This window comes from Colossoma macropomum, unplaced genomic scaffold, assembly GCF_904425465.1.
Source record: "Colossoma macropomum unplaced genomic scaffold, Colossoma_macropomum, whole genome shotgun sequence".
Lineage (NCBI taxonomy): Eukaryota > Metazoa > Chordata > Actinopteri > Characiformes > Serrasalmidae > Colossoma > Colossoma macropomum.
This window is the reverse complement of record NW_023494787.1, coordinates 4,831,983-4,846,634: the sequence shown is the minus strand read 5'-3', so window position 1 is coordinate 4,846,634 and position 14,652 is coordinate 4,831,983.

The following is a 14,652-nucleotide window of genomic DNA, read 5'->3' as shown; positions in this document are numbered from 1 at the left end:
GTAAACAGCCCACTTCGGTTTCTTAGATCAGAGTAAAGTCTAGAAATCAGATTAAGAAATCTGATGAAGAGGCTGGATTTTATCTCAGTAATCAGATTTCTCAGTGCATGTGAACTCTTACTCTGATTTCTTTCGGATTTCTCAGTCTGAGCATGTGTGAAAACAGACGGCGGCTGAAACCAAATACATCCTTGACGAAATTAAGGTTTTAAATTTTCTTCGTCTTCTAGATGATGTATGTTCACATTTTCAGGTAAAGGGGTGCGATGTTTTAAAAAAAAAGCCGCGGCATGAAGTTTTAGTTTAACGTTACGTTTATGACGCGTCCTCTTCTGTGAGTTTATTGGCTGGTTGTAAAGCAGAAATCTGATTACTGTCTGACTCATGTTGACCTGGAGTTTCTCCATTATCTGATTACTCAAGAGCATGTAAACCTGTTGATCAGATGATACACAAAATCTGCTTTTCTGCAGTTATCGGATTATTAAGTGCATGTAAACAAGCTCATTGAATCCCCAGACCATATATGCAAAAATGTTTTGAACTCATCACGGTTGTGACATCACAACCATGAACACATTTCCAGTCCACCGAGTTGCTCTGCCCATCCCTGTTGAAGTGATGTGGAGTGTTGTTCCTGCAGTCCGTAACAGAGTGGAAGATTTGGGAAAAGGATTAAACGTTGTGCTTTTCACGGCTTCTGGGAAGCAAAAGAATCATTGCAGCCTTCAGGCTGAATTTGTCTTTGTCCCAAGCCTCACACCCCTGGGCTTATTTGAACAAGGCACAATACAGGTCTGCCAATCAGAACAGAGCTCATTTACATATATCAGTCTTAAAGGCGCAGTAACCAAAACCGCCTGTTGAATTCTAAGCCATAAAGAGAAGTTAAAAATGATTAGCCAAGATGAATTATGACTTGTTGGTCCATTAATCCACACAAACTTCAGAACTGGACTTCGGGGGAAAAAATGAAGCAAGAGCTATGTAGAATATGGCCCCTTTTTCACAACACTTCATGGTGAACATTGAGGTCAGTGCTTTGGGGAAACTGTCCTGAACCTCAACGCCAAACAGTGATTCCTGAACATGAAATACTACACAGTCATGTCCAGTATGTCAGTATATATTGGTACATATTGTAATATATGACTTGTAAAGTTTTGTTTTGCCTTAAATGTAATCTAAATCAAACACCATTTTGTTATATAATCTGTAGGCATCTCTAACTGTATGAATCTCACACTGTAGTCTGAATACTTGAACTATAGATTGTGTGAATGATTATTGTGATCTAGCCTGTGTTTTGGTTCTTGTGCTCTCCAGAAAGATTCCTGTAGAGGATTTTAGTGCATCATGTGGTGTTAAGCCATGTTCTAATCACTCTCTGTGTCTCAAATCGAGTACTCCTGAGTGTACCCTCCACTTTTACTGCAAGTAAGGTAAAGTCACTGGTAAATGCATCGGGATACAGTGTACTGTTGATTCCTGGATGTTGTAGTAGAACCAGTGAAAAATGAAGTGTGCAGTGTTACACTGTGGCCACAGGGTGCCATGCATAGAGGAAGGGGGCGGAGCCTTCAAAGGAAATTTTTAAATTTTGTTGTGTGTCTATGGCCCTGAATTTTTCTGCACTTGGATTTTCTGCACTTAAATTTAACGTATTGATGCTTAGATTTTGCACAATATCTGTATTTCTGTGGCTGTGTTCATTGGCTCGTTTGCCACATGCAGCTAAAATTTTTTAAATATTAGCATAGTAACCAGCCATGATAAATTATGGCTAACATTAGTTAGCCAACTCCTAACCTAGACGTGATTAAATAACATGAAATACTGCATAGTGATTTGTCATTTCCATTTAGTGTAAAACAGTTCAGTATTGAGTCACTGAAGTGAAAAGTCTTAACTGAAACTGAAACCAAAATTCAGAACATATTCAGCCGAAAACTGAAACTGAAAACCGAAAGTGTTTTTACATGTAATTTTCCATTTTTTATGCTTTTGGATTAACATGATTATGCTGATGATGCTGCAAAGACAATAAATACCATGTTGAAAAAAGGAACTGACAGAACAAATATAAACACCTAACTAAAAAATGTTAAATATTTACAGACATTAAATGATCAATATTATAAAATTTTAATTATGAAAATGGCATCTGTAGCTGAATTCCAGAGTGCCTCCACTATAACGGCAAAAAACAGCGCATTTTTTAAAAATACGTAAGCCATGTGGATGTGCTTTTGGTACTCCTGTCTAGCAGTCTGAAATTTGTCCAGCAGGGGTCACTGTTAGCACATAAGATGATGCTTTAGCGTTCATCATTTAGTGAAGAATCAGCCATGAACCCACACCAGCAGGATCTCACAAATTTGTGTGTTTGCTGTAGCGCCTTTCAAAACCAGAGGTAAAAATGTTTATTACATTAAAACATATATTACATTAAAACATATTGAGTTACTCAGTGTTATTTATGTGATTTCCATTAAATAATTTATTTAAATCAGTTAATGCCAAGAAGCATGTAAGTTAAAGACTGGATACATTTTCGGTGGCCAAAATTGTATTTATTAATTTGTGATAGTGCTACATTACCCAGGAACTAAATGCTGAGGTGAAAAATAGTGTATAAAGTGTAAATACGGTGCCCGAATTGAGACACAGGGATTGTTTTTTAAACAGAAGTCTCCATCAAAGCCACACTGGCAAAATATGAAAACAGAGACTGAGGATCTGATTTTATTCACATCATATCCCTCAGGTGGCTGTGTATTTATGTTATTATGCCCAGCGTTTCAGGATATTATCAACTTGCTGCATATCTTTTGTCAGGGGGGATCAAGGCTGCTGTATTTTAAGCTCTGCTTTATCATGTTTCACAGGATTCATAGACACAAAGCATGTTTTATTTTTTTAAACCATTTCAGGGTCTCAGAAAAATAAATCACCTCACTTGGTTCCAAAGCACTGTTGATACAGTCACTGTTTATCACTGTTTTAGATCAGGAACTGGTGCAGTGTAACATCACCCTCTCATGCTGTTTGCAGTTCTTTCTTGTATCTGTGTTTAAATCTGGGTTTTTCTTCACTCTGCACATTCTGACATCATTCTAACTGTGGCTGTGCTGCATTGTAGTTAAGTTTTCACTAGATGGCAGCAGATGAAACCGCAGAAACGTTATGAATGAGACAGTGAGACAACTTTATTGTATTATCTGCTATTATAATGTAATTGTGGACCCATAAAACCACTTTGATGTACATACTGAGGCATATTGTGTCTAAGTTGTTTTGTAATATGTAATTAGACTAGAGTTGTTCATTTAAGACTGTTTTTTTTTTAAATATCATCACCTCAGGTTCTGAAACTGCTGTTTCTGTAACAGATGTAACAAACTGAGTCGCATCAAGAAAACAAATGGCAGCAGGACCGTCTTTAGTGAGCAGATCAGATTAAAGCTGCAGAATATAGTCTTTGTTAATAGTCATCGCAATATTGGCTGCCATATGCAAATGAGCTAACCAATCACAGTGTTTTTCTGTGAGCATCCTGACCAATCACAGTCCTAAATGGGAAGCTATTTCTGCTCAAAATAATGCCAGTCTTTTAGAAATATACAGATATGGGAGTTGTGGGGCCATGCAGATATCGAATACTTTTCATGCACATATACACTGATCAGGCCTAACATTATGACCACCTCCTTGTTTCTACGCTCATTGTCCATTTTATCAGCTCCACTTACTATATAGGTGCACTTTGTAGTTCTACAGTTACAGACTGTAGTCCATCTGTTTCTCTGCATACTTTGTTAGCCCCCTTTTACCCTGTTCTTCAGTGGTCAGGACCCCCATGGACCCTCACAGAGCAGGTACTATTTGGATGGTGGATCATTCTCAGCACTGCAGTAACACTGATGTGGTGGTGGTGTGTTAGTGTGTGTTGTGCTGGTACGAGTGGATCAGACACAGCAGTGCTGCTGGAGTTTTTAAACACCTCAGTGTCACTGCTGGACTCCAGCAGCACTGCTGTGTCTGATCCATTCGCCACACAAACAAAACACACAATAATTGGGACTAAATTTATTTTTATACAAATGCAGTAAAATGAATAAAATGCAGATGTTTTAGCGCAGTAACCCGGTGTCACCTAAACATTCTACTTTTCTGGAGTTCAATACATCAAATACATCAATGAACTCCAGTTCTAAATAGTGGCCAAATCTAAACATCTGTCCGATGATGATATTTTTTTAAGCAAATATGTGCTGAAACTGATATGCTTCCAATATCATTATACGTCTCAACAAGTCATGTGGCTTTTAGTTTCAGTTTCATAGGTCTCTCCGTTAAAAAAGATAGGAGTCTGGTCTTGTATGGCTGGAAATAACTGCCCAGTGTTGTTGCCAAGATGGCCAACGAATGGACCGACTTTCCTCTAAGGACTTCAATATTTACTTTTTTTAAAGAAGAAATATTGGATTGGTATTGGCCAATAATTAAGGTCTCAGCATCGGTATCAATATCGGTCAATACTCAAGGTTTCAATATCAATATCAGGATCAGCTGATACTCAAGGTTTCAATATCGATATCAGAACCAGACAGTACTCCAAGTTTCAATATCAGTATCAGCCAATACTCAAGGTTTCAATATCACTATAAGTATTGGACGATACTCACAGTTTCATGTCAGTATTAGTACTGGACGATACTCAAGGTTTCAATATCAGTATCAGCCAATACTCAAAGTTTCAATATCAGTATCAGCCAATTCTCCAGGTTTCAATATCAGTATCAGTTTTGGACGATACTCACGGTTTCATGTCAGTATTAGTACTGGACGATACTCAAGGTTTCAATATCAGTATCAGCCAATACTCAAAGTTTCAATATCAGTATCAGCCAATACTCCAGGTTTCAATATCAGTATCAGTTTTGGACGATACTCACAGTTTCATGTCAGCATTAGTACTGGACGATATTCAAGGTTTCAATATCAGTATCAGCCAATACTCAAGGTTTCAATATCACTATAAGTACTGGACAATACTCAAGGTTTCAAAATCAGTATCAGCCAATACTCCAGGTTTCAATATCAGTATCAGTTTTGGACGATACTCTCGGTTTCATGTCAGTATTAGTACTGGACGATACTCAAGGTTTCAATATCAGTATCAGCAATACTCAAAGTTTCAATATCAGTATCAGCCAATACTCACGGTTTCAATATCAGTATCAGTATTGGATGATACTCATGGTTTCATGTCAGTATTAGTACTGGACGATACTCTCGGTTTCATGTCAGTATTAGTACTGGACGATACTCAAGGTTTCAATATCAGTATCAGCAATACTCAAAGTTTCAATATCAGTATCAGCCAATACTCACGGTTTCAATATCAGTATCAGTATTGGATGATACTCATGGTTTCATGTCAGTATTAGTACTGGACGATACTCAAGGTTTCAATATCAGTATCAGTATTGGATGATACTCATGGTTTCATGTCAGTATTAGTACTGGACGATACTCAAGGTTTCAATATCAGTATCAGTATTGGATGATACTCACGGTTTCATGTCAGTATTAGTACTGGATGATACTCAAGGTTTCAATATCAGTATCAGCCAATACTCAAAGTTTCAATATTAGTATCATTATTGAATGATACTCAAGGCTTTAAGGATACTGAAGTTTTTAATATAGATATTGAAAAAGAAAAATTGGCAGTGTGCCATCTCTGAAAATATGTTTCATTAAGAAAACAAACATTGTTTAACAGAAGCGAAAAAATTAATCCCAGGTGACCAGAAACTGGACCAAAGTCCAGCACCCCAACTCTGGCCGGGCTGCTGCTCCATTGGCCCTATTTTGGGTTTCCAGGTTCATATATAGGCAGGCTGTCCTGATAAGCCAGGAGCTGATAAAACACTGACGCACATGCCCCGTCCCATCACGATCACACTACACCCTGTACTACAATCAGCCACGACGCCGAGGGGCTCATTATGGAGCTGTGATACAGCTTCTGTGTGTTTCTCTGTCTGAGTTTTGTTCTGAACTGTGGAGGATAAAGTAGACAAATCCTGTACTTGAGTGAAAGTAGAGACTGTTGGTAAAACATCACTCCAGGAAATGTACAAATTTAAAAATATTTATATTTTTTCTTGAGTTGAAGTACAAAAGTACCTGCTTTTAAATGTATTTAAAATCAAATGTGAAAGTATTGTGAGATATTCTCTCCTCTTGTGTCTTCAGTTTAGGAAAGGAGTGACTTCACTCTCCATCTGAGCTCCTCGAATATCAGCTATGTGATCTGAAAATGCACTGTTAGAAATAAAGGTTCTGTTCAGGTACGTTTTTCATTCATCAAGGTACAAACAATGTAAATGTTCCCTCAAAGGTTCAACAGTGGGTTTAAGGTCTGACTGTGAACCTTAAATAAGTTGTTCCAGGTGAAAAGTTCGTATTTGTACCTTTTCATAACCGAATGTTTTAAACAGAACAGTAAAATAAAAGCCTGGAGACGAGACGGGGTGTGTGGAGTCAGTACAGCTTAGAACATATCATTTCAGTGGATTATGGTTCAGTTATGTTCCCTGACTAAAGGTACTGAGATGGTCCCTTGAGGGTCCCACCCCAGTGACAAGAGCGGCACTGACCCAGTGACAGTTTACTACCCCACACAGTGTTACGGTGTTTTCTTTCATTCTGAAAGCCTGTCTGAGCTGTGTTTGAGTATTTAGGGGAGGGGTTTATTGAAAGGTGCACTGATTGGTTTGATGTGTCGTTTGGAAAATGTAGTTACTTCACAGTATCTTACAGAACATCAAGGAGTAAAATGTTTGAGATTTGGCTAATAAAAGCAGGAGTCTCAAAAAACTACAGGTACAGAGTTCAGGTGTTTTGTACTTAGGAACAGTAATGAAGTACTTCTATCAACTGGTGAAGATCACATTATAGGAGGGGAAAAAGGGAAATTCTGACAGTATATGATAGGGGTGCGGGAAAAACTCGATTCTTAGATACATCGCGATGCGGACGTGAACGATTCTGAATCGATTCATTCAATGTCAAAAATCGATTTTCTAAATATTTAATTTATAATGTAATGTTGACGGAACGCAAAAGGCGGAACGTGGAAGTGGGAAAGTGCAGCGCCCGGACAGTCTGTGGCGGCACATAACAACTACTGGATGAGTGAGAAATCCGACCGGCTCCCTCTGCATTAAAGCCAGGTTAGATCAGGAGTCACAACACAAATGATAAGAAGAGCCATTTTGCCTTTCAACGAAGTCAAACCACCTTGGGAGCCACAACATTTAATGTCCAGTATGTCTCAGTATGTGTTAATGTCCTAGTATAGACTAAACAATATAAACGAGAGCGCAGATTTACTCTGCTCTGCTTTAAGCTTTAGCTTTAGCCGCTTTCCTCCCATCTCCGCCAGAAAACCTTTCTTCATAACTAGAAGAGTTTCTTGTAAAATGTCTCAGCATCCGGCTGTTTTACGAGGCTGAAGTCGCTTCTCATTCGCCAGTTTCTCGTTCTAATTTTCCTGTTCCACCTTAAATTCTGCCTTAGGCGCCGAATGTAACTGCTGCACCATTTAAGGTGGAACGGGAAAATACGAAAGAGAAGCGAGTTCATTTTCGCAACTTTTTAGAGAAAGACAGTCTCTCAGCAGATTTAACCAACCGCGCTGCTTATAAATGCGAATAAGTCCGCCAAATGTTCGTCTTTATCTGTTTTTTCGTTCGCTACTGGCGAGGCCAGACCTCGGGGCTATGTGACCTGCTGTCTACTGTCTGTTCTCAGTCGTTGACAACCAGGGCTTTCGCGCTATGCTGCACACTTTGGAGCCGAGATTCAGCGTCCAGTCTCGAAAACACCCCCCCACTCTCTACAACGAGACCAAAAGGATGGCTGTAACGTACTGCGTGGACACCCATTACCACTGGACCTTATTTCAGGGCAACAGCACATTTTATCGCAGATGAGTGGCAGCAGCGTCTCTGAATGAGAGCCTTCTAGTTCACTTGCCACATCACTTCCATTTGATTTATTAATAAAAGATATTTTAGATAATTAAAGCAAAGTGTTTGTAATGATCCGTAATGCATTTACATTATGGATCATTACAAATACTTTGCTTTAAAACTACCAAGTCCTCAGACAGTAGGAAGATAGAAATCCTGTATAGAGAAAAAAGATGCATTGAGATGCATCGATAATCGTTTTATAATCGCATCGCAGCCCTCTGAATCGTAATCGAATCGTAAGGTGCCTAAAGATTCCCACCCCTAGTATATGATTATATTTCTGCTCCCAAATGAGGAACAACAATTTTTCACAAACTAAATCCAGAGGCCGGATTCAAAAAAAGCTTTCTTAAGAAAAAAACTGCGAAGGTTCTTAAGACAAACACTCATAAAAATGTTCTTAAATGCAGTTCTCGAAAAAAAACGAAGTTCTCAAATATTTTTTTTAAGATAATTGTAATTATTTTCTTAAGTTTTTCTTAAGAAAATCTCCATTGTTTGCAATGGCTACATTGCCCCGTACCATAAATGACGCAGGATACATTTTGAATTTGTATTAAGTTTTATTTCCATTATTTAGTTTAATCTGCTCAGAGGAGCAAAATGGAGGAAGAACATCAAACCAAGTGTTAAAAAAAATTTATAAGTAAGATCTAGATGTGATGGAGGAAGAAACAACCAACAAGAAAATAATCCTCATAAGAACATATGATAGTTGTGGGGTGATGGACGAGGATGAGGAGCAGCAGAGACAGCGACTGTGATCAATTTAGATGCCCAACTTACAGCCTGAGACAGTGTGAGTCTCTCGTGAGGTTAAGAAAACATTTAAGAACATAATGTTTTCAAGAGTAACTTTTGTTCTTAGAATTATTCTTAAGAAAACAGTTAAGAAAAGAAAATAAGAGAATTATTAAGAAGTTATTTGAAGAATAACAATTTCTCATAACTTTTTTTCTTAAGAATCAAGTTAAGAAAAAAACACATTTAAGAAGATTTTCTTTCCTAAGACACTTTCGTGAATCCGGCCCCAGATTCCATTTGAAAAATATAATAACTAAACAGTGAACAGTATATCAGTATATACTCCCTTATATTTAAGTGTGCATGTGTTTCTGTATGTGTGTCAGTGTCATGTTTCCCACAAGACATTTTAATGTCAGTTTTTCAACTGAAAATTACATTACGTTTCTGTGAATATTGCAAAATATATCATAAAAATGGATAAAGTTCATTTAAAACCTGTTTGATGTACACTGTCAGTAAAAAAAAACACCAATTCTAAATGCTGACTATATATTGAATTATAAATATTATTTCTAACATCACTTTTGCTGCCAAGTTCCCTGTTAGAGCTTCTAACATTTTATATTATATTATTATATATTATATTTATTTTTTTTGGACATTTCTGTAAATAATGCAAAAAAAAAACTGTGCACAAAAGGCCATGTAGTTCTATCCACCAAATAATAGAAAAAAATGTAAAAATTCTGGTGTATGAATATATTTCTGCTCTGAAATGAGAAACAAACATTTGAAAAACTTAATAATAACTAAACAGTTTATCATATATATGGCCTTATCGTATATACGCCCTTACATTTAAGTGTTTGTGTTTCTGTATGTTTTCTGTAAGTGTGTGACCTTAAAGGATTCCTTCTCACAGATATGAGCTTCATGGTAAATGCTGGTGATTAATAAGGCTCAAATAATAGCTTTGTTCTGCATTCTGGTTACCTTGTGATGCAGAAACGTAGCTAAAGATAGAAGCAGGCACAGCCCCCAAAGCCTTGTCAGGACTTTTACCTCATATACTGTATACTGTGATTAATGAGCTGCTGATTGTTACTTCTTGTGTGAACATTTCTGTCAATCAGAAAATGACTTGCTTTATGTTTTATTGAAAATCAGTTATGCCAGAGTGCATTTATGTAAAATGTTTGATCTGGGTTTAGTTCGAGCGCTGGGGAAAATTAAAAAAAGTTCTGACATTTAGATGATATTCTTTGAAATTGAACTTGCAACCCAGCTAATCTTTCATACTCATTAATCACTCAACTAATCACTCATATCACTGTCCTGACATGAGATCACTGTGCATAAAAGTAAAGCTGATCTGCCGCCGTGTGCTGGAACCTGTAGGACTAATTTACACTGATATGTCATACTTCCCCAAGGAAAACACTAGGATTAGCGTATACATAAAAAATAAAAAATGATAAGCAAGAGCTTCGCATATTCATTATTCATATCCATTACTACCACTGTAAGAGAAATGTAGAGAAAACGGCCATGGAAAAATAAATATGTCCTTAATTTTTACTTTCTTACCTTAAAAATAATGTACTGTGATATTAAGTGAAATTAATAAGTGGCCAACTTTTTGAGCATGTAGCACTGGAGCTAGGAAAGTTGCTAATATTGTAAAATTAAACAACGTACTGAAATAAAAACTGCATAAAAAGTCTTAGTAATCCCAATAAGTGGAACGATTTGTCATCTTATCTGTGAAAAACAAGCAGCGTGTAAAAGATTTGAATAGTAATGTACATTTTGTGGTCTATACAGAATTAATTTTCGCCACAAGAATTCAGATTCCACACATGGGGGCGCTATTAGCACTTAAGTAGCATTTTTGTGCACCATTTAAAGCGAATGAATGAACCCACACCAGCAGGATTTTGAGTATGGTTGCTATCACAGAATTCAAAACAGGATGCTAAATAGTTTAAATAGTAAATTAAAGCGTATTGTGTAACGAGTTTTAACTTAATCTGATTATGCTCAAAAATACAACCCCATTTTTCTATTAAAAAAAGAATAAAATGACATGCAAATCATGTAAACCATGTTTTTAAAGGAAAATGCTACAAAGTCGACATATCAAATGTTGAAAAATGTTAAGAAATTTTATTGTTTTTCGAAAAATATTTGCCAATGATGCCAATAACACGTTCCAAAAAAGTTGGGACGGGGCATGTTTACCACTGTGTTTCATCACCTCTTCTTCTTCTAACAACACTCTGTTCAACAGTTCAGGGGCTCATTGTCGTATTTTTCATTGTATAATGTTCCGAATGTTATCAGGCTGACAGGTCTGGACTGCAGGCAGATCAGTTTAGCACCCGGACTCTTTTAATATGGAGCAATGATGCTGTAATACATGCAGAATGTGGTTTTACGTTGTCTTGCTGAAATAATCAAGGCCTTCCCTGAAAAAGATGTCATCTGGATGGCAGCATATGTTGCCAAAACATGTATATATCATTTAGCATTAATGACGCCTTCACAGATGTGCACGTCACCCATGCCATGTGCACTAATGCCCCCCTATACCATCATGAATACTGGTCTTTGAACTGTGTACTGATAACAAGCTGAGTGGTCTTCAGCCAGGGGGACTCAGCTTCCATTATTTAGCATTACACAATTTTACCAGCCTTTTGTTGCCCCCATCCCAAATTTTTGGAATGTGTCATTGGCTTCAAATTCTTGAATTCAAATTTTGAAATTCAAATTCAAATTAGGTTTAAAAAGGTACAAATTTCGACCTTTTCCCTGGGAAAAACCTATTTAAGATACACAATTAGTTTGTAAAACCATTGTTGTACCTTTGAAGGTACATTTGCATAGTTTGTACTCTGATGAATGAAAACTGTACCTGCACAGAACCTTTATCTCTAACGGCGTAGATGTTGCTGAACTGCTGGAACTGTCCAACCCCTGTAGAAGGTTAAATGGGTGCAGTTGCAGAATTTGTCGCATATTTATTTGAATGCAGCAGCTGTTCTCTATTCATGATTTCCTAATGTCTTCGCCACCTGTGGGAGAATATGTGAGAAACATTCCCTTGGTAACACTGGGACAGTGTTTGGTTACACCCAGCATTGTGTTCCTGACCTTTTAGTGCTCATTGTTATCCGTTCCTCAATGGATAGCTATTTAATCGCTATGTAAATGAACCTTATCGAGGACTGAGCGTACGCATCTCTACGGAGGAATAATCGTGTTTGTAGTAACTGATAGTTCAAGCGGATTTGCCTGTGATTCGCTAATTGGATGCAAAAAAGCGGCGTACACGTACCTGCGCAGATGTTTTATTATGCAATAGTTGTTAGTTTGGACCTCTGGCAGCGATGCCATTGGTGCAGCTGGCGTTTTACATAATGCAGAAACGTTTTCTTCACATACGGCCAGCAGGCTGAATGCTGCTTGTGACACGCAGTATGTTGTGGTCAGGAAATAGATTATCCCTTAAACAAAGATAAGAGTCTTTTTTTTTAAAGGCTTTTCACGTCTGAAAGACCTATAAGTGGTATCATAACCGATTTTCAAGTGGAATTTCATTCAGTTAATGTAAGTAATGCCACTTTAATGTCAGGCCTAGATAAGAAAGGACATATAGATTAGTCTGGATGCGGGAACACATGAGGGTGTGACTCTGAGTTTTTATTCTGTGGCCATTTAAACTGCATTAATCCCACTAGACCTGATATACTGCTCTGTAAAAGGCTCTTTAAGGACCGTGGGTTCCCAGAGAGCCGATGCTTTGGCACGTGCGAGTGTTTTCATACTTATCTGCTGATTGCTGGTGCCGTGGCTTTTATGGAACTGTCACACCAACAGTGAAGACTGTGTTTTATTGGATTTCTTCAGGTTGCCTCCCAAGAGATTTTCCTGATCACTGAGATCAGACTACTTTCATATAAGTTTTCAGGGGAACTTCATTTGATTTTTCACAAATGTCTGCATAATCCAGTGTTTGAGATGTGAACAGTCATTTAGAGCAGTTTGGTGTGAAATGGTTGATTGTAGAGACTCAGATGTCTTTACAGTTGTGGTGATAGGAACCAGGGGTCACCATGACTACAACACAAATATAGACATTTTATTTACTATCCAGAACCACCAGTGAACCTCTATCGAATGTTGATGATGGAAAAATAGTGGAAAATCTGAAAACATTTTTTTTGGGGGGGACTATTTTGTCTCACAGCACCCTGCATGTATCCCTCCACCATGAATGGCTTTTGAAAATACGTTTTAGACCAAAATCTTCTTAAAACTATCATAAAACAGTGTCTCAGTCATCAGGCAGTGATTTCACAACCATTTCATGTAGTAACATTCTGTGTGGGAACTTTTAGAGGTGGACGTCTGGTTCCTATCACCACCACTGTGAACAGTTCTGACTCTGTAAGTTTCTCTAGAACAGAGCGTTTCACACCAAACCACTCTGAATGAGTTTGTTCACATCCATTTAATTATGCAGAAACGTTGAAAATTCAGCAGAATTACTTTTTAAGGCTCATTATGCAGTGATTGCAAACTTATTATTGTGTGTAGAATCTTGTTTTGCTGGAAAAAATGACATTTTTACATGTTTTTATCACTTTTTGACAGTGAAACTGTAAAATATGACATAGACTCAAACCTGTCGATGCAGAATTACACTGCTGTGTAATTAACAGTTACATAATTAGATTTGAATATTTATGTAATGTAAATCAAACAGTTAAAAGGACAGTAATAACTCTTAAGTAGTAACTTCTAAAGTTTGAACCATAGTTCTTTTCTGCAATTAACGTTCTTCTTACGGGCTTGACAAAATTTTCCTAATAACTAATTTTGGCCAAAATCATAATTTGTGCAGATGAGGCTGCACTTTGACCCACTTCTAGTTAAACATTAATGCATTACTGACACTGACATTAATACTTATGAATTAGCTGTTGAAGTAATGAATCACTCTAAAGTATATAGATGACTCAAAATACAACTGTGTGATTTGGAACACAACCTACTGCCACACCTTCATAAATCTCTGTACATCTAAAAATTTCACTAAATCATTCTTACTTTAACTTCTACACAGTTTTAAACCATAGGAATTATGGGAAATGAGACCACACAAACACTCGTTTGTATTTATCCCAAGAATATCATTTATTTTCCCACAGATGCCTCACAAGTAGATATTACAATACAATATATGTGTATTTTTAATGTTTTACTATACAAGGTCATTAGTGTAAAATCAAATGATACAAGCTGATCTACAATAAATCCCCACTGAACACTGTTCATTATAATTTGAGAAAGCCCCACTTGAAGTATGTGAGCATAAATCCCAAAATAAGTTCTTCTAGCAACGGTTAGAAACAAATCACCCTGAAAAGCGGTTCCTTAAGGGTTCCTCAGTAAAGGCGATAGTTATATATAGAGCCATGAACACTCAAAGAATCATTTCAAGTGCGTAAATGATTCTCTCCATGGGTAAATGGTTCTTCATTCAGATGGAACCTGTTGAGAACCTTTTTAAGATGGAATAGAACCTCTTTGGACACTACATAGAACCCTTTTTGCTAAGAGTAGGGAGCACTTTGAGAAAACCCCTAAGACAGCTTAATTATCACTGCACTCTTAGAAATAAAGTTTCCTTCAATAAAAGAACATTCGTGTTTTTTTGAAGCCAAATGTTTTTGGTTTGAAACGTTCTTCATATGCACAATTTTCCTTCAAAGAACCAGTCACTGAAAGGTTCTTTAGGGTAGTAAAAGTGGTTCTTCTATAGCTGGGCTCTAGTCCTAGGGATCTA